The sequence below is a fragment of the Orussus abietinus genome, unplaced genomic scaffold (assembly GCF_000612105.2).
Source record: "Orussus abietinus isolate OABI.00-Male unplaced genomic scaffold, Oabi_2.0 scaffold9, whole genome shotgun sequence".
Taxonomy (NCBI): Eukaryota; Metazoa; Arthropoda; class Insecta; order Hymenoptera; family Orussidae; genus Orussus; species Orussus abietinus.
In genome coordinates, this window is record NW_019396004.1 from 1,259,918 (window position 1) to 1,283,363 (window position 23,446).

General features: G+C 54.8%; 1 protein-coding gene across 2 annotated transcripts in view; it reads left to right on the plus strand.

Moving 5' to 3' along the window:
• Positions 1-23,446, plus strand: part of LOC105701014 (protein tiptop) — an 88,552-nt gene that overhangs the window by 23,721 nt on the left and 41,385 nt on the right. The window contains exon 1 of one of the 2 annotated variants that reach the window (XM_012427397.1): positions 12,780-13,244. The exons of the other annotated variant lie outside the window; for it this stretch is intronic. The gene's annotated coding sequence lies outside the window, so the exon portion shown is untranslated. Of the gene's footprint in view, positions 1-12,779; positions 13,245-23,446 lie in introns of those variants that run through there. 2 annotated transcript variants of the gene reach the window in all.

Genomic DNA, 23,446 nt, shown 5'->3' on the forward strand with positions numbered 1-23,446 from the left:
ATTTTCAGAATTTGTTAATAAAAAATGATATCCCAGGACCTTCCTTAAAGCCTCCACATTCAGGTTGTCAAGCTTGGGACGGTTCGGCACACCCAGTTCGGGGATGAGTTTCATGAACGATTCAGATGCCACTTTCACATCCCCTTAAGGTGGGCTGGATTCCGATATATGGCGTCGTATCTTCTTATACCACCCCGTGGTGACAAACCGTCCACGGTTCAGATGCACTTGGCGGGCGTAGATCGGATCGACGGAGACTCGGACGCATCCAAAGCTGTGCCATTTGGAGCCATGTGGTTTGTCATACAAGCGGGAAAGAGCTAAAGGGTTGCACCGAAGCCACGAGGTGGAGTTACGAAGGGGGGAGGCTCGTCGGAGGCACGCATCTCGTAGAACTGCCCCTTCCTTGCGCCGTCCGCTGTCGCGTTTTATCCGGCAGTTATTCCATCCCTAATAGGATGTAATATTATACGAAGACTCACGTCCACTTGAGTTTGCGGGCTTTAACGGTGACTGGGCACGAGACGCGGCGATCGCGGCCCTCGTACTCGCCTATTATGCACCGATGCATAACGTACGTGCATACGCGAACAGGTTGCGCGTGCATAGGCAGAGTAGGGGTTGCACCGGCGCTCCAGGGGTAGACCTTGGGAATTGAGTTTGGCGCGAGGGGGGGAATTATTGCGCGAGAAGAATCGTCGATAGTCAAAGGGAAAGATAGGCCTATGGCAGCATTTCAAGAGATCGAGATCCAAGAGAACGGAAAAGTCGCCATTGCGATCCAGAGGGGTCGCTCGCGCTGATCCGCTGTATCGTCTTAACCGGTCGCGCGGGGAACGCCGAAGATTAATGGGCTAATTATGGGGTAATCAGCCCCGCTGGAGGAAAACGTCTCCTACGAAAGTTGTTCAGGGGATCCAGGGGCGCAATCGTTGTCTGAGGGTTTTCGCTACGTCGCGCGTGGTTTAGGCGCTGAGGCTCGTTTTGACGAGGTACTCCGAGGGATTGGCTATCGGGCGGCGTTGTGGATGGTCGGACGGCATCGGCCATAGATGGGACAGTTCCGGGCAGATCGCGGATTGATCTCCGGGAGAGGAAGAGATGGGACGACATTTGGTGTTAATTTTCAGTATCCCCGCACGCGCGTCGCTTAACGGGGTACACGCGTGCAGGCGCGTCCTCCATCCATTACCTCATCCCTACTCTGGAATCGATACCCACATATCCACCTACGGGGATTCCAATTCGAACGGAATGGCGGCCCGGCATTAAATTGACCGTAATTGCGCTCAATGCTGCGCGTGACGGATAGATCAAAGTCAATTGCTTGTCTAGCGATGAAACGACGTCGGAGAGACTTCCAGCCAATCGGATTCTTGCCGCGGCGAGTCCATTACTTCTTTCCCCTGGATTCCAGGATAACCCGGGTCCAGGAGAAAGCCGTTCGGTAACGATCCTACCGTACCTCGTCGCAAAAGCTGCAGGACTGACATACATTTTTTCACGCCCGATGGATATGTAACGTTTCCTCGTAGCGACTTTAATTCTTGCTCCCGTCCAACTGTGGAGACTCAAAGTTGGCGCCTTCTTGGCGGTGCCCGTTTACTCCACGGGGAAAGGAAGACGTGGAACGCCTTCCTCTTTAAGCCGCGACGCACCAGGCGCGGGGAAATCGGCGCGGAAAGCGCGCGTCCAGTCCGTGGAATAAATTAACATGCAAATACCTTGCAACGCCTACCGCGCGCCGCAAGCCTGGCTGTGGTTAAGCGCGATTAACCTTAGCCGAGGAGTGTATACGTACCACGAATTACCCTTTCGTCGACGAGCCATCGATCTTACACGCCGACACCGATAGGCTGCCATTACCGATCGGCCGATCCGCCGCGGCGAGATCGCCGCGGACGATCGATCGCCATTCGATCGGTCGGCCGGCCGTTACCGCGGCATGGATCGATTTTTTCCCCCCGCATTACAAATGGCACCGAAGGTCTCATTAAACGAAATTACCAATCACGGAAATGCCGCTCGTAGGAGTAGCGTAACGCCGCGGCCCCGGAAAAGGAGTCCGGGAAAATCGACGCCGATCGGGTTTCCGGCATTATGGACTTGAGAGGACGGTTGTTTTGGCCAAAACGCATTTGGCCCCGCGTTGCGCTTAAACCGCTCATTAGGGACTTCAGCCCGGTATTTATTGTTTTCAGGAGCCGTCATTAACGTGTTTACGCAAACGAATGTCGGCGCGGGCGTCATCGGCTAAAACCGGCGAATGACCGGCGGCAAATATTCGACTTTCTAGTCGATACTGTCGACCGATCGATCCTGTTTCCAGCCGGGCCTGGAAGAGGGGTCCCGAAAATCGGGGGAAAACTCCCGGCACCCCTCGGGTCGCTATCTTAAGGAGGGGTCCTTGGTTTCGGTTGGTCCTTCCTCCTTATCGCCCGGGGCCTGGTGGATGGTCGTCGGCATGGAAATGCCGGACTCCGGGGCCCGGTGCCGGGCATAAATCCTTAGGGCCGACTCTCCGCGAGAGAAAGAGCCGGTGGTCGTTGAACGATAATATTCCGGCGTGACTCGAGTGCGCCCATACGTCCTTACGGAGCGAGTCTGCAATGAGGAGAAAGGGTTAAAAGAGACAAGCACTCGCGGGAGCGACAGAGAGAGAGAGGGACCAAGGGAGATCGGCCTGGAGATAAAGTTCATAATGAAAGGCATTCATTCCACGGCGAGGCCGACAGTGAACTTGAGTGACGTGGTTGCAGACAGCTGCCCAAACCTGATCGGTCCGTACGTTCGTCCGTTCGTCTGCTCTCACGTGATTCCTTTTATGATATCGTATAACCAGCCAAACCAGGGACCCCTTGCCGGCATCTCCCGGAACATCCCGAGGGATCCGCAAGGTGCACGCACCTAACTCCTAAGATTCGCAAGACCGCGCTGTCTGAAATCGGAATCGGTCCTAGAAATCGACCAGTCGTTCGCCTTGGGACTTATCGACACCCTGGACGGAAGAACTTGACACCCGAAACGACTGGGCGAATTCGATGCTACCTTCTGTCAAGAGCAGGTCCACCTTTTCAGTACCTTAAAAAGGACCTCCATTGAGCCTTGTGACCGAAAATCTTTGGGCGGTCGCCAGTATAAAAAATCATCGCCTCCATATAAGTCCCGCGAACGCGAGGAGTTCGAGGGTAAGACGGAAATTTACGGTTTTCAGGAAATCCGGTGTCATTTGTACCTCGAATGTACACTTACGTCCGTATTTGTCGGGTGGAGGCTCGGGTGAACACTCGCAATTTCCGAGTGCTCGATCGTACCTGGAGAACCTTTTACATAAAATATTTGCATAAACTGTGATATTGAGTGTTATATTCATGATTCCACTTTTTATGAATGCGATCATGGAAAAGACTCACTTGATTTTATTTTTTTTTCTTATATGTTTCCGAGTGACCTTTACTCCGTTTTTCGTAGCCTGGGGCGTTTCTCGGGGAACAGGTCCACCTTATCCGAGGAATACTCACCTTGAGGAACCTGCAAACTCGTCCGGTGACCCAGAAATCCTGGGTCGGTATCGAGATCATCGATTCGCAGCTCCGACTTCGCCGGATCGGCGCGTGTTTGTCTTCGGTATGTCGCGACTCGCTCCACTTAATTTACGATGTCGTATAACCAGACAGGCCAGAGACTCTCTCGGAACGTCTCGAAGGGTATCGCAAGGTGCACGCACGAGTCGCATGCTTCCAAGTCCGAGGATGATCTCGAAATCGGGTGCAATCCACTCTGGGGGGATCTCGAGAGCCAGCTCGTCGGGTTCCATTAACGAAAGTGGCGGAAAAGTATTCCAGGCGTTTATCCTTGCGACGTCGTCAAGCCACGTTTTTCGGCCCGCCGTTTCTGCCCTTTATTTCCTGGCCGTGACAGGATGCCTCCACGTGGAGGCCGGACCTCGATCGAGGTTCTTTATTCCGGCTGTAAAATCGCCGCAACGTTCCATTGGATATCCTTTTCCCGGGTTTACGACGCTTTCGCCGCCAAGGAGGACGATCCTTGAGTTCGGTTAAGAACCAGGTCTCGATTTCCTCCGATTAAGGACGCGCCGGATTCCTCCACTTCGGCGTCTACCAATCTTTCGTCTCCCTAAGTAAATTAAGGCCTGACGGGGTTTGAGAAGGCTATAACGGCTGCCTCGGGGATCATGTAATGCCCCGGCCCTGGCCGAGGTCTTTGTGGCCTCCAAGATACCGACGTACCGCACCCGCCACGAATCAACCTGAGCTCTGTTCCAAGAGGGAATCCATAAATCTCCGGAGGTCTTGGACCTCCTCGGAGGGATCTACACGCGGTCGAAGTCTTGCTCAAAACCGAAGGAAAGGAGCCTCGGTCTTTGTAGCCCCTGCGGCAACAAAAAACCAAACGATACCCCTAACCGACCAAACCGACGAAACGCTACCCCGGAAAAGTCGAATCGAGATGGTATAATTTTATTAACAGCTTCCGCCGTGGGGAACCGAGGGAACGATGCCAAGCAGTACCTGAACCCTAGTTTCCAGGCATAACTCATGAAAATCGACATTTCCCCTAGAACCTAGGATTTAATTTGACATCAGGCCAATTTGATCTACATTTTCCACGTTAGGCATCTACCTAAATCCTGGAAAAGTTGGATGGTTCAATGTGGGCCTTATAATTATATGTTGAAATCCTAGGTAGGTCCTTCCTAGCGTGTCTAAAAATTCCGCACGCGTTTTCAAGTCGCATATTAAGCGCCTGGAGGGTATAGTACTTTCTAGGGACCCGGCAATATCCCTCGTCATGTTGGTCATCGGTCGGGAGTGACTTCTCGGCCAAGTCGCCCGTCAATTTCTAGAGGCCGGTCGATGATTTTCCGGCAAACGGCGCCTCCGTAGATGGCGAAGGTTTGCACACGGTGGTCGTTCCAGGAGGCGGAGGACGACCCCGAAGAGCGTAAATTTGACGGGGCCGCTACCGCGGTTAGCGGGATGGACAATATCCTTGACTGGTGATGTCAGGGGTCGCCATTACCCCGTCTTAGGCCGAGGAGAGCCGAAGAGGGCCCTCCTCGAGGTCTCGCTGCCACCTCCGGCTGGCTGGAAGTCTTCCAGTGATTTTTTTAGTCGGCGCTCTTCCGGAGGTCTCTGCCTTCTGGCCCGAGCCAGGTCGACTTCTTCGAGCAGAAAGAGCTCCTGGCCAGAGGGTGACGCTGACGGAGTCACGCTCTCGCCCGATGCTCTCTCTCTCTTTCCCGACAATTTCCCTCTCTTCTATCAGAATAAAATCCTCGGTTTGGTCGGTCTTGATCTCCCACTTTTCACGGAACATGTCATTCCCGCAATACATCCCACCCATGGTATATGGTTATTACATGGAGAAGGAAATGTTCGGTTGACATGATAAAATTCTTCGGTCAATAGCTGTCCATTAATCCCGTCAAATATCGCGGGAGCTTACATTAAGCATTGAAATAATTCGGTACATATAATCGAAACGTTTCGGTGTACCGACCAATGTATTTTCCAAAATTAACGAGACGATTTAACCAAGCCACTTTGCTCGATCGAACGAGTTGGGTCGGATCAACTGAAATTCGGCGCACTCGAGAGAAACGTTTTCGGGAATTGACCGAACGCGATCGATCGATTTTGTTCGTTCGATCGAACTTTTCTTTTTTTTTTTCTTTGCGCGCGAGGATTGTACGGTCGATTCCGTCGAAGGGAATGCTCGGGAAATGGCGTAAAAAAAAAAAAACTGGAAATTATTACAATCGAACCACACTTCTTAACCGAGTCGCGTGAAATGAAAGGCAATCGGCTCTCGAAGGAAATCATTCTCACCGATTACCGAGCGAATGGCTCTTCGGATTTTGCCTATAGGTACTTTGGATGGATAAGAAGTCGCCGGAGTCGACGAGGGGGCGGAGGTTCGTTGTAAAATTTGGGCGCAAAATTTGACGATTCGGGAGGGAAGTGACGGGAGAAGGAAGGGCGTAAACTCCCGATTCTTTCGTTCCTCTCGGTAAGAAAGCCAATTAGTCATCGGTCTCTCGACGGATGAAGTCGTCGGACTCGCAACGTAACCCGACCATTAAGCCACCGTCCACACCGAGGGCCTCGCTCTCTTCCTCTCGGTGGTTCTCCTCCTTCGCGCAGGACTTCCTCTTTCTCTCGCTCGTTCGATCAGATCCGGAGGGAGGGAGAGGGAGAGGGCGCAAGGAAGGGGGCGCCAGAGCGAGAGAAGGAGCAACGCCGAGCTCGCAGCGATCGCATTCTGCAGCTGGCGAGCCAGCGGGGAGGGAGTGATTTATGCTAAGTTGCTAAAGCAAGCGCTCCCAGCGGCCATCTTGGGCCCCTCGTTTCTCTTGGGGCCCGACGCCGATTGACGGACCGCGGTCACTCGCTACTTAGCGGACTTTCCTCCACCATCTTCGCTCTTTCCCCTCTTTCCCCTCTTTCTCCCCTCGAGCTGGTTCCCCCCATCGCGCCAAGAGTTTCCCTGAGACCGCTGTCCGTCATCCGAGGACGAGGACGCTGACCAACGCTACCGACACCTGTGGTCGAGCACCTTTCGCGTTTCCTTAGCGAGCGAAACGGTGAACGATACGCGAAATACGATATTCGCATTCGCAATGAGCGACGGCATAATTTTGCATTTGCCGGGTTGAGAAAAAAAAAAAGGAAAAAAAATTCTTGACGACTTCCCCTTGATTTCGCATTAAACTCCGTGATGTCCCGAGTGAACAACCCCGCGGCTGTTCCTCATTTTTCCGTAACAATGACCGGCCTTGGATTTTATAACAAGCGGAGACAATTGTCGGAGGGACCTCGGCTAGTGTACGCGAGGCGTAGGACGGGACGTAGAAGGACGATGCGTGGGGTAAAAGGACTCCGCTGTTCCTTTTATTATTTTCCTCTCTTTTCCCGCGAGCCAGGAGTAACCGCGCCGTAGGAATTTTTAGGCGTTCCACAGGTCCGCCCACGGGCTTCTTTAGGATCTCGTCCCGTGGAACTGTGCACCGGCTCCCTCATCCCGCCCTCGTAGATGTCGAATCTCCGTGTCGTATCGAAGGAATTGCGGCGCAACGGCGCGGGTGGAGGAGTCCGGAGGGTCGCTCGATTTTTGGGGAGGATGTCTCGGGGGTCCAGGGGTCCTGGAATCGGCGCAGGGTTCGGGGAAGGAAGTCGTTCCTGGGTCCCCATTCTGCGGAGGCTGGACTCTCTTGTGGTCGATCGACGGACCGTGGTCACCCGCTAGTTAACCCGGGGACCGTTTCCCGTCCGTCGACCATCTTTACGGGGCACCCTCTTTCCGGGCCCGGATTTCGGCCCCGGGTCCCGGCTCCGTCGGGGCCTTGTCGGACTCCTGTCGGTCACCGGCAGATTTACGGCGGGACCCTGCACGTCGGGCCCGACAATGAAGCCGCGCCATTTGTCACCGAGGCGCTTCCTGCTCGTAATAATGCTGGTCCTCCGACTCCGCGATCGTGCAGTCGCAGCTGAGAGACCTTTAACTTTGCACAAGAGTCGTGATCTCTCCTGCTGATCTCTCTTTCTCGCTCCCTCCTCCCTTCCCGGCACTCCGTCCCTCTCTTTCGGTCGCGAGGTAGGTCCCTGGGTCCTTCTCTCTCCCTTCCTCCGCTCCTATGGAGACGTGCCCTGCTCCTTCTCTTTCCGGGCTCCGGTAGCCCAGGAACGCGCCTCGTGTGGGGTCACGATACTCGGGACCTCCTCGAATTGTCATACAAATTGTCGCTTATTCAGGATCGCCGGGGTCGGCCGGAGGGTCGCACCGAGTACTCTAGGTCGTGCTTCGGGATCTTTCGGATCTATGAGGATTCACCGCGAGAGCGCTTCGCAAATGATTCCATGCCGGTGTTCACCGGCTCGTTTTGCAGGAAGTGACCATCACCGGTGATTAAAAATCGTGGCCAGGTCTTGGTATTGTACTTTTCGCAAAACCGAAATCGAGGTTCTAGGAGCAAGATCTATTTTGCATCATCACTGTGAGTCGGTAGTCAGGAGTGACGACGGGCCCAGAATAGACGGGCCCATTTTCGGGCCCGCCCAGACCGTCCAGGAACCTTCCAATTCACCTTCGGGACGCCGCCTTAGAAGTATTTCCCTTTTTACCCCCCGGCAATAGGAATTTGTCACGAGAGATCGGCCGGTGAACAATACGCGGTAACGAAGCGCGCGTGAAAACTTTAATGGGGTTGCCACCGACCCCGGCATGAATGGGACTCCGTTGGAACGGGCCCCTTACGGCGGGATCCTTCCTCCGGGTTCTCTTCCTGGGCTTTGTGCAACCGGCGATGTATCGATACGGAACATCGATAGGACACAAAGCGGATGTCGACGCTTAGGCTTAGAGTCGCGCGCGGAAGCGCATCCGCCTCGCGTGTAGGACATCTTCGGCATATTCTTCATATTTCGATCCACCAGGAGGCTCTCGTCTGCATCCGATGGTACTTAGACATGGCAGCGACCTTTTGGTGTCGCACCTCGATATGTCACGTCCCATGGATCTAAAAAAAATCGACGAAGTATATCCCAATATGAGCGAAGCCCAGGACTTCAGAGGAAGGAACCAAAATGGCGGCCATCTCGCGTGGCCCCATTCTGAGAAAAAAGGACTGGTTCAATGAAAATTTTTTTTTTTCTCAGCGCAGCATCCTCGCGCGTTTCTCATGCATAAACTGGATTTGCAGCATGCAATAACTCTTACCACCTGTTTCAATCAATATCTCCTTAAAAACAGCGGATAACGCGCATCACGTAAAGAAAGACGTACGAACGCTTCGACGGCCGCTGTTCCCGATTTCAAGATGGCGGACAAATTTAACTTCTCATGTTTCGTTTCTACATCCGCTGTTAATTTCGCGAGGTGAGACTGGAAGGAGGCCCTGGTAGGAAGTCGTGGATGCATCGGACATCCTCTGGGATAAATAGGGAGTGATCGATACGAGACGTCTCTTATGAAGTTTTATTTTCCCGAGTATTGGGCATGGCCGGGCGTCGCGTCGTTTGTACGACGGGCTGTCTCGCGGAGAAGATGAGGGTCTGCTTTATCGGGCCGGGTGTTTGGGGTGATCGGGAGGCGCGCTCCTCCATCTTGGTGACAATTTCGATCGGTGGAAATCCATCCGGGGGTCCTCGGGACCGAGGCGGAACTCTCGGAAGGAGCCGGCGTCGGTCCCGCCGTCTGCAGGCGGCCAATGGCGGACGGCGAACCAACGGACGGCCCCGCTTATTTATGGCGACCATACTTCAGATATATGAACTGGTTCTGTCGAAAGTTCGGGATGCATCTTCCTATCCGGTTCGGGGCTGGCGAAATGTATAGAGAGGTGTCCCGGCAGTGTTCGCTTTCAGCGGAAGATTTGCGAGGGGTCACCTTAATGTAATATCGAATGAGCTTCATTTTTTTCTTCCCCCGACCTTTCCCCCGAGCCTCCCCCATCTCCTTTCGCATCTTCTCGGGGAATTTTCATCGAACGGGATGCCCCCCGACTTAATTCCCGCTTATCCCCCTGGCCCCCCTTTGCGGTCCCTGTCAACGTAACTTCTTTCCTCCGGCCGCTGGAAAAAGCCCTGTAACTAAAGGCACTACGATTTTACGACTCGGCCGGTTTATTGCGCTTAATATCACGTTATTACGAGTCGAAGCAGCCCCCCGTGCCTGCCGTGCATTACACGCCGAGTTAAGGAACTCGCGATTCGAGGGGAGGCTCTCGATACCGAGGATGGCGGGAGATATAAACGAATCGAGGGTTTCGATCGTCTCATCGAGAATCGCCGATCGCCCCAGCTGGGTACCAGTTACCACTCAAAAACGACGGTGAGGATCGGCATTAACCCGTAATGGCACCCGATTTTCTAGTACTTGCACGTGAACGAATCGACGCACCGTGTACTGCGAATATATTACACATTCCCTCGAAACTCTCAGATCTGCACCTAACTCAAAATTGGTACAATGGTTCAAATGCAATAGTGCCAGTGCGCCCTGGATCCGTCACATGTACCCCTTTGACAAATGACCTCCTTGCCTAAATCATGTATAATTGCAACGAAACAATTACATCGTCGAGAAGGAAACTCATATCGTCGATTTAATCGCACTTTCGACACTCCACCTGACGTTTCTTCCGACGGATTTGACAGCAGGATATTATCATAGCGATGACTCCTTCTCAGGGTGTAATCCCCAGCAACCGTGACAACGACCCTTGTTCAAGAGATCGGTACAGTGGGTCGGTTCCTCCAGTACCGAGAATTTCACGGAAGGATTCCCTGATTGTCCCTGAAAAAAAGAAAAAAAAATGCATCATCCTGGCCGAGGTGCCCCCTATTTCCACATCTTCCCGGAGCGAGGGGGACGCCACCTCTGCGTCGCCCTGCCAACGGGGGCCATCTTTGTCCCCGGGTGGGTTGCACCGAGTTAATTTATATTTATCCTCTCCTTTTACGAGGCCATCCCCGTTTCCGATATCCCGGAACGGCGGGGAGGGGCAAGGAGGGCACCAGGGGCATCAACGGCATCAGAGGAGAGGGCAGGCAGGAGATGGAGTAGATAAATAGATAGATGGGCAATATTATAACTCACCGGCTGTCATCCCGCACGGCCTGAGTCAGGCTGCTAATCAGACCCTCCTCGCCCTGGTCCCCCTTCGGTCCCGTGGATCCCTTCACGAAAAATGGATTTATTGCCGTTCGCCTCGACTTCGGCACGCTATCGAGTTCCCTGATCCATGGGACGTACGCAACCATCGGGGTTGCCCCCAAATCGCCGAAATCCCCTCGGCCCCCCAGTGGCCCCTCCTCCCGGAATCCTGTACCGGTGTCGCCCTTTCAGCTCCAATGTCGCGGAAACTGCTACGCCTAAAATTACACGCGAACCAGCTACGTACGGAGGTGGGGGGGAATGGCGTCCCTACTTTCCAAATTTATCGCTCGATTTTTCCTCGAGCGCGAAGACGGAATCCGCGCCCCCCTTTTCCCTCCTTTCCCGGTCCCAGGACCCCCGAACGCAACTGCGATCTCCACCGAGATCCGCATTCTAGCCAACGTTTTATTCTTTCGAGGCGTCGTGCCCCTCCACCTTTTTCTTAACGCCGAAGTATAAGTAAGAGGTAAGGTGACGCGGAAGGAGCATCCGCCCTCACTCGTTCACGAAACTTCTTCGAGCGAGATGCATCGATCGCTTTTAAATTCGTCTATTTCGATCTTGAAAGTGTCTCGGTAAAAATGTATTTAAATGAGATTTACACGAGCAATTTTCGAGTTTGGAGAAGAGTATAACGAAACGATTGACTCCTGAGATGTCATTTCCACGTGACCTTAGGGTGCACTCCTTAAGTCGTGGGTGCCTCGGCGAATCCGTGCTCTCGTCGCAGAGTTGACGAGGTCACGTGGTGGGGGAGGGGGGACATGGTCAGGTGAGGGCCGATGCATCACGAGAGTCGTGACACTCGCCTCTGTATGGCGGGCATACATCACGTCGACGTCTTGGCCGGGAGGGGGGGAGCTCGACCGTCACGTGGGGTAGGGACGTCGGGGAGGGGGGGAGGATGAGTGGATGGCACATGGGAGGAGGGAGCACGCATTCGCACCGAGGTTGCTGCGTAGGAACCGCGTGCGCCTCGAGTGGCGGTCGTTTTTTCATCGAGATTTATTGCCGAACTCCTGGCGACCAGCAGAGGGGCCCATCCGTCCCTTTTGGGCCCGACAACCATCACGGGGTCCCGTGACTGGACGCACTTCCGCCGCTCGTAATGGGTGAGGCGGAATAACGAAGGTGACGGAAACATTGGAGAACGTAAAAACCGCGATGCGCGATGCGCGATGCGCAGCCACGTGGACGGCGTGCGAATTTGTGGGGCAATTCGGGCCTGCCGTTCGGGGGGGTTGTAAAAACCCGGAGGACGCGCTTTTCCGCGCGGGATGCGCACCGTCTACTGAACGGGAGAGGGTTACGCGGTGGTTTACTACTTTTCCGCGTAGCGTGTCGCAGGACGTCAGCGCGCACGCAGACGCACGCGTGCCGGCGGTTCAGCGGGAGCGAGAGGTCCGCGCGTGGGACACGGACGCTGGCCGGTCTTCCTTCGCTCCCTCTCTCTCTCTCCGACTCGCGATACCCGCATAGGGGCGTCCCTCTCGGCCTCGCGCCGGCGCTCCGTCCGTGGGTCTCTCTCCAACCCGCGGCGGCCGCACAGCGCGGTCCTCCTCCCACTCGCGGAGTCCCCGGCATGCTCGCCTCTCCGTTCGACCCGCATGGATGCGGGCTCGCTCTCTCTCCCTCTGACGTACTACCCGCATGTCGCACCGCCTCTCTCCGCCGCCGGTCCAGGAGCACGTCGACCCTTCTCTCTCGAGCGCACGGGGATCCCGTATCCCCGTCTCGCTCCCTCTTACGGCGCCGCTGGATGGTTACTTTTCTTTCCACGGCACAGTGGCGCTGGTGTACTCACCTCTCTATCGCGTCTCCTTCTCCCTCGGTCTCACGGAGCCGGAGTGTAGTGTCCCCTCCCCTTTCTCTCTCTATCCCTCGGTGGCGCCGCTCGTTGCCTCTCCCTCCCTCGTCCGGAGGGGGCGGCATGCGAGAGAGAGGAAGTCAAAGTCCCGCCGGAGAGGGATAGGGGCGTGGGTGGCGTGGGTGAAGCGCGGCACTTCCCCTCCCTCCCGCGCGCCGCTGGAGGGGAGGCCCGGTGGTGGGGGTACGCCAGTCGCCGCGCCGTCAGTGCGCCACGTGCTGCCGACGTGAAAAGGTGTCCGCGTCTCTACGACTTTGGCCCGGTCCTCGGACCCTTCTGCCCTTCTCCTTCTGGACCGAGCCTCGCACTGCGTCCTAACCTCCCTCTTTCTCTCTTTCTCTCTCTCGCTCTATCTCTTTGGCCTTCCTCATCGGTACGTACCAGTTCTCTCCCGGACGGACGCAGTCCTTAACGCGAATGTGGTGGAAAAACGTGAACTCAGTCTCGGGCCATGGCCTGGCCAGTGTGAGGTGTGTACTACGCGAGCGGGTGCTCGGGTGCGAATGAGCCCCGACAGGCTGGACCCCGGACTGCCCTTCGGCCCGCGAGGAGGCGCTGCCTCCCGGGGGCACCATGTGGGCGACCTGGTGATCCTCCCCAGGTGGTGTGGCGCGACCTCGGCCGCGATCCCGCCGACCGGCCTGGCGCCGGAACTTCGATCGTGGATTAACGACGCTACCGGAAACCACTACTGTTGGTGAGTGACACGTGATCACCCTTAGCAAGTAATCACCCTCCAGCGGTCGAACGATCTACATCTCCCCTACCGAAAATTCTCGTGGCTTTGTTTTCATCCGTCGAGACGAGGTGTCGGGTCGTTGCTCCGCGGCCGTCATCTCGACGATGCTCCCAAATATTGTTTCTCATCCTGGCGAGGTCCGCTCGCCGGCTCTCTTATCATCTGGACACGTCATCAATGCGACAAGTGACGAACGCGCCGCGATGGTGCGGTGTTTTCGCGTTACCACGTGCCGCCGTTAGTTTCCGATAACGCCACCCTGGGAGCGCGGATAACGGGCGACGTTCGGGAAGGCGGATCCTCCAGGTCGACGGGAAAGATACGCGAGGTGGACGGTCTCGGGGACACGACGTACGGTGACAAGGCGACCGCTCGATGAGTCACACTTGAGAGACGTATTGCTCGGCAGGTGAGAGACTACGTGCTAAAAACGGTAACGCAGGGGGGAGCGGGACGCTCGTCGGTAGACTTCGCGCCCGAACGATATGTTTACTTTTTGAAGGAATTACATGCGTAAGGTATGTCGTTCCTATGTGGAAATCATCCGTGCCATCGGGCTGAATCATTCGAGCCCGCGTCCAGCCTTCTCGCTCTTTAAACTAAGAGACAATGAGGAAATAACTTTTCGAGGTGGAGGCGCAGGGGGACGCGTTTAGGCTGGTGCCACGTGACCGGTTAAACTTATGCGTCTTGTTGGAACAAAGGCGACTCATCGCCCTCGGATGCTACTGTACGCTGAAATATACTTTTACGACGGACGTTGAAACGACACCTCCGGGGTTATAGACTTAGGGACCTCTTCGCAGGTGCATCCACGTGGACGGGGAATGGCGGGTAGGTACTCGTCGACCGTGCACGTGTATAGGGGAGCGCGTACCGAGCGTCGCGAAGGATGAGCTGACATCTGCCAGACCATTTCCACTGAGGCCACACGAGCGCAATTTCAACGTCCGTTGTGACGGACATACAGTCGAACGGACACTTTTACGTTAAACCGCGAACGGGAAAAAATCGCATTACGATGGATTTTACAATCGCAAACCCACGCGAACGACGCACGGTATCGTTTATAAGAAAGTCTGTTTAACACGATCAGAAAGTTCTTATTACTCGAGTCTGATCGAAATGTCTGATACACTTAGAAAAATAGTAAGAGCATATTTAACAACATGAGCCAGTTAAATTCTGATTCTTTTACTTAGAATTGCTTTTTGGCGTCTTTTAGACGCTAAAAAAAAATACATAAGTTTTTACGGACGTCGGTTTTGGAAGTTTTGCGGGTCTCAGGTACCTCTTCGTAGGTGTTTCCACGTGGACTGGAAAAGACCGAGGCGGAGCTTTTCAATATTGCACGTGCGTGGAGTCGCGGTGAAATCCCGCCGATGTTTCTGGTCGTCCCGACGTTGCGGAATATCCGCCGACATCTGCCGGGGCATTTGTAGCAACGTGGACGGAGTAGTCCCTGTAATCGTAATCGCAAAGGTGGCCACGCACCGTTCCACGGTGGCCGGCATACCGGCACGCATCGGGGACCCACACGAACGGGGTGTCTCTCTTTCGCCCCGGGTCCCTCTCCGTCGTGCCGTGTCCTCGGCGGAGTCACACCTGCACGCACGCGTGTCGGGGAAATAATGAACGCACACTGGGCGCGCACGCGTGGCCCGCACCGCTGCACGTGCCTCTCGTGGCCTTTGCCGTACAAAGGTGATCGGCCTGTCGCGAGATATATGGGGACGCACAATGCGTGTCGTGCGAGTGGGCTGATTGATAAATCAGCCCGCTCGTGTACGCACGCCGATCGTGGAAGGCGTGCGCGAAAATCATACGTGGCGCCACTTGGGGAGGGGACACGCGAAAACGGCGCCATTGTCGAGCCGATCACCTCCGCGTTTTCCTGTCAGGGAGTACTTAGGTGACGCGGGTGTCGATGCGTTAATGCCACCCTGGGCCTCTTGGGGTGATCGTTTCACTCTGGGCTGGTGATTTCACGCGATTCGAATGATGAAACGCGGATGAAACGCGGATGAAACGCGGATGAAACGCGGATGGAACGCTAAAGTTCGATGGGTACGAAAAGTCGAGTCGGGAGTAGAGAGGAGGATATAGGTACGAGGGACAATCTATCCCAGTTGGGAATCTGGACCCGGGGCTGGGGGATGCAGGATCCTTCCGTAAAGGGGAAGGGCGATGTTCAGGTATGCCGAAGGAGCGAGAGGGACTTTATTATTAACCCGTTCGAGCTCGGGCAGGAACAACTTGTCGGTAGACTGACGGTCCGGGCGAGGAGACGTGGCGGATGTCTCTCCACGAGGACGGGCGGACGGACGGATGGACCGGATGGATGGACAGCGACGCGGATAATGGGCGGGCGGAAATACGAGTGTCCGACCTCTTTACCGCCCTGCACCCTGGATGCTCGACAGAGCCGATGCGCTCTCGATGGATTCGCCGAGATCCTCTTCGTGTAACGATCAGCTTTTGACGGACGTTCCTGGATATTTGCGCGTCCTGGCCGAACGAAATGCGAGGTCGGTCCTGGGATTTGATCCTCGATTACCTTCATGGGAGGTTAAATACTTTCCCTCTAGGGAATCGCATCCTTAAGAGAGTCTCGTAGCATCTTCATCGGCATTAACGTCGATAGCGGGTATCGACATCGATGACCGTCAACTCGTTCCAAAGGACTCCTTCGATGGACCCCAGGAGATCCCCCTCGTATACCCATCACTTCTGGTGGAGGTTTTTTAATGTACTCCTCTCTATGGATGAATACCTAGTTTTCGGGACGGTGATTCGGCAGCGCGCATCAAAGGGTCTTCTGGATGGACCTCGGGATTATCTTCATCCCTACGTCACCAAACGTCAACTCTGACCGACGTCCCTGAATACTCTTACGGACAACTAGCTCGAGGGGTTGCGGGATCATTCGGCCCCACGACGTCCCCAGTTCCCTTTGAGGGGTAGCTAAATATTTCCCTTAGAAGGCGACTCTTCGGGCTGAATGGAGGCGGACTCGTTTCGTCTTCTCGCCGTCATTGGCGTCATTGCCGATCGGCGGGTACCGATATATCGATGCCCGTTGTTCGGCGGCATCGAAGGGACCCCCTCGAGGGTTCGTTAGTGGGCCTGCCTATAGGACACGGGAGATGGGTAATACGAAATGCAAAAGAGCGAGCACCCGTGTCTCGGGCGAAACGGGCACGCGTGCACGTGTGGGTCGAGACTGGTGTCGCGGGGGTGGGTACGTGTGCGCGTGTGTTCCGAGCCACCCCCGCGGATGTGCCGCCGCGCGCTCGAACCTATTGAAGTCCGCGATGATGGGCCCCGTCTGTCAGCAGATCAAAGCTGAAGTAAGCTCTCTTTGTAATGCTTTGCTGAGCTGGTATTTAATTATGTATGAGATCGATATTCGGGCCTGCGGGGCGGGTTGCTTCCTGCCGCATGGGCAAACCCGAAGAACACACGGGGCGCCTCTTTCCGCTCGCGATACTTCCGAGGTTTGGCTTTGCCGATTTTTATTTGTTTTTCAATTTTAAATCATATAAGATCGGGTCTTGGGATCTGAATTCTCGGATCGATCGGACCTCGTTAACGATAAGTGGAATTCTTTTAACGAGGAGCACCTAGTGCGTTAACTCCAGCCTTTCCGCGTGTGTGGCACGTCCCCTTTCTACATTGCGTCGGATTTGAACGCCGGCAGCGTCGTCCTGTGTGCACGGATCATTTGCATACAGGATCGCGAAGCTGGGCACCGATCAAGAGGGGAGGTTAGGAGGGTAACAAATTCACTCAATGAAAAATATTAGACCGGGGATTTTCCACGGGGGAGCGGTGGCGCTAATTTGCCAGCGCCTCCGGCGCCGTCGAGCCCGGCTACCGCGAATTCGCATTTCGCATTTCGCATTTCGCATTTCGCATTTCGCATTTCGCATTTCGCTCGATTTCCATTTCACGCACCGCTTGCGACGCGCCGCCCGATATGGACTCTGCCGTGCCGGGAGTTATCGGGTGCATTCTTTCGAGTTATCGCCGGCCAGCTCGCGCCTTTCCTGGACCCTCGTCCATTCCCGGAGGAAAGCCGGGAGATTCCGACAGATTTGCGGATTCGAGGAACCCCCTCGAGTTATGTTCCCGCGGACTTTTGCGGGTTCCATCAAAGTGACCCCCCGGACAAAGGGTACGCAATTAAGTTGGGCCGAAATTTGGGGGCAGATTTTCTGGCACTCCACTATCAATGCCTGCGACTATCTACCAGAAATCTAATACACGCGTAGTCGCGAGATATCGCGATTTGATCGATCGACCCGTTAATATTCAATCATCTCACCCTTGTATCAGAGATTTCGTAGGAATATCGAGAGATTCTCAACTATACACTCCGTCGGCTGTACTCCCGGCGCCTTCTCCCGAGCGGTCCCGCTTCCGCGGGTTCCGCGTCCACGGACGCGCGGCATCTCGCAATCCGGCATTGTCGGTCGGTGCCGTTTGATCTCCGGGGGTGCCTCGATAATACCATTAAACGACGACACCGGGCCCCCTCCCGAAATGACTGTATTAACGCTGACCGGCGGCCTACCGGGACGGCCGCATCGTCGGGGGCAGAGGCCGCACCCTCCCCGTCACGGTAGAATGGATCCGGGATCCACGTAAACGCGCAACTATCGGCGATATCTAACGTCACCGAAAGCACCGCGGCATAAAGCGGGAGCGGCGGGGCCCGACGTGTGCGCGATTTACCGATGCGTATGGGACGGCCTAAACGTCTGGCCTGGTCGTTAATGCGTAAACGCGGCCGTCGATGCGGACTCGCAGGTGTGCGGAGCATGCGGAGATGCCCCGCTCTCGTATCCACCGCCAGGTCGGAGCGTTTTGATCGTTCGGACAGAAAATTGTATTTTCGAAATGAATTAATAACCGGCGGAGTAATAATGCCGGGGGGGAGGGACGGGGACGTATAATGATAGCCCGGCTCGAACGCCGCGGGCGCACCTCTCTGCTGCGGATGCTGGGTCCATCAAAGTGCGTTTGACAAAATTTTCAACGTCATCGAAAAAGCTCACCGATCATCCAGGCTCTTTGACCGGTACCCCCTTTTTCCACCTGCAAAGTCGATGATTCCACCCGAATGAGCCACCGGGGGATGGTACCGGTAATCACCCTCGATTACCTTACCAAGGGAGGTTGTCCGATTGGTCTCTTAGGTATTCGGTTCGATCGATTGCACTCTGGCAGGTTCGATCAGGGAATATCGACCTTATGAGAGCTAGGTTTTGCAATATATATATATTTGTTTTAGTAATTAATATTTTTTAATCAGTGCACCTCCTCCGTTGGACGAAATTTTCTCTTTTCTTAAGAACACCGGTGGAGTCGGTTTTGGAGGAACCTGGCATTTGTTATGTGTTTTATTGCTACTCGATCGACTCGGATATCCCGATTAATCTTCGAAGATGGCGAAAGGCTCGTCGCAGCCACCTTCTCCCAGGCAGCCTAACGACCTAACCCAGTTAGGCTGCTGAGCGAGAGTAGGCTCCGGCCGAGGTTAGCCGTGCGCGAAACGCGATCGGTAATTCGAGATTACGCATGCCGGCCGGGTAAGGAGGAGCTCGCGGTAAAGCGGAGTGGACTTATTAATTAATTAATGGTGAGTTATGACCCGGTGCAGCCTGACCAGCCATCCGGTCATTTTCTCCGCTGTCCTCCTCCCAGCCCTGGGGCACGCGATGTGCGTGCGTATGTGCCATCGGTACGTACGTGCGTTAGCGGGAATACACGGGGGTACCGCGTTCCAACCCACGGGAAAGTCATCTCGCGACCACCAGGAGTGATGTCGCCTTGGAGAAGGTGGACCATTCGAGATCGGTCACTTTGATCGAGTTGGTAGCCCTGGGGATGGAATCCAGGATTTCTCGAATACCCCGATCGCGGCTAATCGCATTGACGTGTTTTCCTGCGGTACTACGTGTATCGCTTCTCACAAGCTCTCGTCAGTTTCTTCCACTGTCCGCGGTCTGTGTCGAAAGGAAAGGGGAAAAAAAGGAGGGAAAAAGAGAAAACCGGAATCCGGAGAAATCTCGTTCTCGAAACGCCTCGACCCCTTGCCACGTCGCGCTGATAACGGCCGGGGAATAATTGCGCGCATTACGTCACCGCGGTGCGCGCATACCGGTATGAATGCACCGCGGTGCATACATCACCCGTGACGCGCGACATCCTAAGGAGGCCCTGGGAGGGCATGCGTGCACGCGTGTGCACGCCGGGTGTGCAAACGAGCGAATTACCGGCCGCTCTCGAGGGCTCAAACACCCGGAGAGCTGTCCGAGAGACGTCCCGGAGAGTCGCGTCGGGATTTTCGAGTGACGAGCTCCCGTCGATCGTCGAGGGGGGGGAAAAAAAAATAATATGTAAAAGGAAATGAAATGAAATGAAATAAAATAAAATAAAATAAAATAAAAAAAGGGTGGAAAATGAAAATGAAAAAAAAATCGAAACTGCCAACTCGGGGACTGACCGAACTGCCGACTGACAGTCGCTGCTCTTTTTCGACGGAGCTCTCTTCCGAGCTTTTTTTCCCTGCCCGATTGCATTTCCTCGGCCGAATTTTTTCCCGGCCTGTCGATCCGGGGACTCGATTCTCGAGCTCGCACGATTAACTTGCGTATGCAAAATTGATAGCTTCGGATAGGACTTTTTAAACGTTGACCAATGAGGGGACTTCGCAAGAATGGAAAATTCTTGCAGGCGAATCTATGCGAAAAAATAATTGTCGGGAGAAGATCGGATCTTCCGGTGACGTCTTGGGCAAAATGGTGGACACTCGGTATATGCTGCCGCGGACATTACGCAAGGCGACGCGTCGCGTCGCGACGGAGACGCGTGACCGGGCTCTCCGGGATTGATTGATCGGTTGCTTCGGTGTTTGCTCCGCTTCTCCGGTCAACTCGACTGAAATTGTCACGTCGATCGATTATTTCTGACGTAGCTGATTGATGGAGGCCTGATCGATCGGCCCTGACGAGCTAGGCGAAGCCGACTCTCCCGATAAGTTTCCTCCTCCTCTCTTTAACCGGAGGGCTGTTTCTTTATTTATCGAGGAGTTGGGATGGAAAAGTGGGACCGAGGTCGACCGGGATGGTCCGAGATGGACCCTGGGGGTCTCTTCCGGAGGTTTGAGAGAGAGAGAGAGACCGAGGACGCGGGAGGAGGGGCTCTCGATCGCGAGGAATCGGCGACAGTTGGGATCCTCGATTCCTTTTTCTGGGTCGATTCGGCCGTTTTGTTCCTCCCAGGCTCTTCGATCGTCGATTTAATCGGCGAAGGTGGAGGGGACCCGGAGAACGTATCGGCCCGCTCGCGTCCTTGTCGCTCGCTTGCACATTCGTCATTACTCCACCTATAGAAACGTCGGCTTCAGCCGTGCCAGATATTTTCAGGCGCGTCCTCGACAAAGAGAGGGGGAGAGAGAGAGAGAGTCCCGTCCTTACGATCTCTCCCCAGACCGGGGAGACGTCGATTGTTTGACGACGAATCGAGATCGGAGCCGATCGACGGTCGGGCCTGATGGGACGCGGTCCGACTCGGACTCCTTCGACTCCCCTCTATCCTTTCCTCTTTTTCCCTTTCTTTTTATTTCCTGGCTTCGTAATTACACGTCCAGCCGTTCACTCGTTCATCCACCCGCTCGTTTAGCGCCGCGGGATGAAGATCGGTTAACCGGTGATACTCTCGAGCGGGTCTCGGAGTCGGGGATTACGTCGCCGATGAGCCTCTTTCCTTCGGTTCTGCTTTCTTCGGATCGGTACATCCTAACTCCGTGTAAATTTGCTCGAAAAAAAAAGAAGGTAGAAATAGCCAGAAATCGTCCCCTTTGTTCTCTCCACCTCGTTTCTTCCGACTTCCCGGTCTGATCGACGTGCAAGGTCCACCCATGTCGATCGTTGCTGCCGACCGCGGCCTATCGCCTCATTTTACCGGTGTATTTTTTTTTTTCCCCTCCACCGACTGCGGCAGGTGCTGACCTAGTGATTATATGCCAGCGTCGACGGAGGTTCTTATCAGCACTCGGCATTTGTCATCGTTTCCACCCGCGCCGCCGGTTAAGTCAGACATGTCCCTCCCGAAGTCTCCTCGAAGTCTTTGCGCCTCTCCCATGGCGTTGCGACATCCCGGATCAACTCCTGGAGGAATCACCCGCGGATCGACAGGTGGGAAAGGTCGACGCGTTTCTTCTCAGCATCTCGATACCAGAAGAAGGATGTATCGGGAGGCTGACGATCCATTAACGCGATATGAAAGGGTCGTTCTGCATATCGAGACGTCAAAGTATATGTATGGAATGACCCTTTCATATCACCTGAAGCGTTCTAAATACCCCCGGGTGATTATCCAGTCCACGTGGAATTACGTCGCCACGTGTGGCCGAGAACTCCGGGGCCGTGAAAAGGAACTCCTCGGGATTTCATTCGAGGGAACGATTTCCTTGGCTCGAGGATCCTCCGAGCGTCCCGACTGGTCCTCCTCCTCCTTTTTCCGCGACTTTTTCCGCCCGCCTCGATTCTCCTCCTTCTCTTCTTCCTCCTTTTTTCCTTTTTTTTTTTTTCTCTTTTTCCCTCCTCCCTGACTTTTATTGTTCGTCAACAGCCGGAGGTGCAGAACGACAGGTTGGGCCGGTATCGATACGGGTTTACTCTTTAACGATCACCGCCGGCCGAACGACGCAGTCATGCACCAATAATAACAGCCGCGCGTCGTCGCTGATAATAACAATAAAAGTGGCGAGTAATCACGGGCAATCGGCAATCAAAGAGACCGATTGGCGGGCCCGATCGGCGACGTGTCTCCTCGGCGAGGCGCATTTCTCATTAATATAAACGTCGTCGTAAATCCTCTCTTTGCCCGGCCTATTCCTCCACCTGGGATATCCGATCGAATCGGATCCGCCGTGATCGAGATGGATCCGCGATCGTTGTGGTACCATCGAGTACTCAATGACTCGTGGAAGTACCAATTGAAGAGTCGTCTCCGTTAAGTCTCGAGACTGGAGATTTCCGCCGGTCGAAAACCTGGGGGAGGTCTAATAACGCTCTATTTATTTTTTTATTTTATTTATATATTTTTTTAAATTTCTCTTCATGTATAAATTTTTTTTTTGTGGCCTTCGCGGTGAATCCGACCGTTTGGAGGGCGGAGGCGCGCTTTTGGAATTTTTTCCCAGGTCGTTCCCAGCTCCAGACGACACTCCACGCTCCCGCGGTGAACAGGTGTTGGTCTCCGCTTGCGCGGCTATAAAAAGATCTCTCTCGTTCGTGCGCGCACTCCTTATGTAATACATAACTACATGGGTAAGTAGCTACCAGCGGCCTCTGTGAATGGGGCTCGAGCTTCTGCCCACACGCGCTCTCTCTCTCTCTCTCCCGCCGCCTCTTCCTGGACCTGCCTCAACCTCCGGTGTGCTCCCCAGTCGCCTCCCTAGGCGAGCCCAACGCAATCGGATTCCCTCGCGCCGAACGGAATCCCCCGATGTGACTTTTCCTTTCTAAGGTCGTCGCTTAAGGTGGCACCGACCGAAGGGTCCATGGTTCGTCACCGCTTTTCGGGGACGCACGTCCGCGAAATCATCTGAAATCTCCCCACGTGGACGTAGAGGCCTTAAAGAAGGTCCCTGCACCCATGAATGTTCATATTTAAAAAAATGTATACATACTTTTATATTTTCATATTTTCTCGGGTTCTGTTATTCGAAGGTTTCGGGATGAGAGGTCTTTTTGCGAGGGGGGCGATCGATCCTGCTCCTGGGAGCAGGACTCACCCCGAAGGACTCGGATCGAGGCCCGGCCGGTCGGCATCGGGATTTTGCGAGAAGTCGATCCTCGCCCTCGTTCTCTCGGCGGGACCTTTTTTTCTCGCTCCTTCCTGCCGAACCTACCTGTTTAGCTTTCGAAAAAAACTCCTTCTAAGAGGATCTCAGGTGCAGCTATCCCGGCTGCGCCGCGTCCGGCTCGAGAGATCGAGTTGCCCGATGTCTTCTCGAATGCCCCCAGGAAACTTAAAACGCCTAAGCCGCCGACTTTTCCGCCTCCATTGCCAACGACGGGGCCCAGGACGAGATCGGCCCCTGATCGGGGTCTGGTGCGTCGATTAAGCGCCAGAGGAGGCTTAAC